We start from the raw sequence: 2,659 nt of genomic DNA on the forward strand, positions 1-2,659 counted from the left end.
GTCTGGATGGCAGCATATGTTGCTCCAAAATGTGTACATCTCTTCTGCAAAAATGGTGCCCTCACAGATGTGCGAGTTACATGACAGACAGACAGACAGACACTCACACACACTGTCACACCCACACACACACTTTCACAGAGAGACATATACACACACACACACACACTATCACACAGAGACAGGCACACACACGTACAGACACACACACTAACTTTCACACAGAGACAGACACACACACACACACACACACACACACACACACACACACACACATACATACATACATACATACATATGGAAAAGAAACAATACTTTTATAAATCACAATAAGATGTAATAAAGTACAGAAAAACTAAATGTAAGAAAATGTGATCTTTAATACACACAAATATGTATGGCTGGTCGGATGCGTCTTGGACTCGGGTTCCTCTTCATTACGTATAACGCTTTTGCCTTTTGCTAAAGCTTTCCGTGGAGGGGATCGTGGGTGAGTTTGTACCATTCTTGGGGGGCTCTGCCTTGTTGGGGCGGAGCTGTGATCCAGGTGAACAGCAGATCGGGCATAGGTGGGCATGTGGGCAGAGGAGTAGGAAGGCCGGTCAAGCAAATAAGCTTGCTAAGGTACGCAGCAGCAGCAAGCAGCCCCCCCATCCAGCCAGCCAGCCAGTCTGGCTGGCAGTGACTGAGTGGTTGACAGACGGCAAGCAACGGAATGTACGTGCTCTGTGATGTCATAGCAGTCAGCTGAGAGAGGCTCGTGATGTCATCGCTGAGCTGGCTGGCTGGCTGGCTCTGTGTGTGTGTGTGTCTGTGTCTGTCTGTTTTTCTGTTTGTCAGTCTGTCTGTCTGTCTGTCTGTCTCTCTCTCTCTCTCTCTCTCTCTCTCTCTCTCAATTCAATTCATTTGTATTGTCAAAGCAATTGGACATACATACATACATACATACATATATGTAGCGTAAGGTACACTTATACATTTCAATTAAAGAAGTGAATTCATAGTATCACCTTATCACGAATCCTGGAGTCTTGTAGAACTCAATTTCTGTAATAATTGGACGCAGACACCAATTCCAAAGATATAAATTGTCAAACTTATTTAAAAACAAAGACTAAATGTAGCACTACACTAATAATACAAAAGGGAAAAACTAATTAAAATTCAACTCTAGATCAACAAATCAAAGACAAATCACTTCCGTGACCAAATCAAAGACCATGGGATCCCATAGGATAACACACAAATCGTTAAACAAAAAAGGTTATAAACACATTGACTACAATACCGGTTAGTAATTCTAGGAATCACTAAGAAACAGTTGAAAGTGCTAAATTGCAGTTTCAGAAGATGAAAAAAAACTGTAACTGATGGGATATGTAGTACTTTATACTCGAGTGGTCTATGCGATTACACCCTGTTGGTGTTATTAAGAATGCCAAGTACCAGAATGCAGAGCGGGACTGTTTTTTGTGCCGTGACTTGTCGGGGGAAAAAGGCGCAGAAAAAACGGACGAGAAGGTGAAGGTAGTATGGCGGTGATGCACGCGTTGGTGAAGTGGGAAAGTGGGGTCGACAAAGACTCTTACAGCGTGATTCCCACTGCTTGCTTTCGCAATTTTGATTTATTCAGCATTGCTGATGATGACGAAGAGACGACTCGAAACTTCAGAGCAGAGTGGAGAGACACGAACAAACCTCCAAAAGGTGGATGGCCTGTCCATGAAGCGCAGATCATTATGACTGGTAACAATGTTTATTTAAAAAAAAAACATTAAAGTCTTTACATGCTATTTGATATATACAATCACAGTATATTTGAAATGAATGTTTAAGTTATTAATGTGTTGTACTTCTAACATACTCTTATAACATGGTAGGTGGTGGTGAGGGCGCTAAAACTCGTCATACTTGACTGGCATTTGTAAGAACGATTTATTGTGTGTTGTGCTTTACAATAAAATCCCCCAAATCACAAAATAAATTAAACCAGATATAATTTAACTTCAGTTTTGATTCAGTGTTGGCTGTTCATCTTAATTTGTATGGTCAAAGCACAGTATTTTTATGACAAATAAATATAATCTCCAAATATCTGTGGACATAATGCAGGGTTTTATTTATTTTATTTTTATTTTAGGAAAAGAAGGCGAACTAAGAAGAAAACTTAATGACCTAACAAAAATGCCCTCTCCTAAAATGAAGAGAGTACCTAAACCAAACAAAAAACTTCAAATTTCAGATGATAGTGACCTTGATGAACCACAGTTACCGGTGAGATAATTACTGCAAATATTAAATAAATGTATTGCAGGATTGTTTTTTTTTTTATCATTTTCATATATATATATATATATATTCATTTTAAACTCTTTTCCTCTCTGAATACAGCACAAAATAAGAAAGAAAACCGATGGAGCTTCAAGAATTAGATCCCATCATATTCTACAGACATTTAAAGAGTCCAGTGAAGTTGAGCTACAGCAAAAAGTTAAGCAGCTCGAAAAGGAAAACACTTAAAAAGATTTAAAAATGAAAACCAATGTCTTCGAAACCGTATGGTTGATGGTAAGTTTTTTTATTTATAGCAAATAATTCCTTACCTTGATAAATGTTATTCTTCAGTAATTTAGATTCCAGAGTAATGTATTATAGTTGA

At 38.3% G+C, this 2,659-nt stretch overlaps 1 non-coding gene across 1 annotated transcript; it reads left to right on the forward strand.

The window, feature by feature from the left end:
• Positions 1-418: 418 nt before the first annotated feature.
• LOC136734556 (U5 spliceosomal RNA) lies at positions 419-533 on the forward strand. Its single transcript, XR_010810532.1, has one exon. It is a non-coding gene; the product is annotated as a U5 spliceosomal RNA (small nuclear RNA).
• The last annotated feature ends 2,126 nt before the right edge of the window (positions 534-2,659 follow it).

Source organism: Amia ocellicauda, unplaced genomic scaffold (genome assembly GCF_036373705.1).
Source record: "Amia ocellicauda isolate fAmiCal2 unplaced genomic scaffold, fAmiCal2.hap1 HAP1_SCAFFOLD_40, whole genome shotgun sequence".
In the NCBI taxonomy this organism is placed as follows: Eukaryota; Metazoa; Chordata; class Actinopteri; order Amiiformes; family Amiidae; genus Amia; species Amia ocellicauda.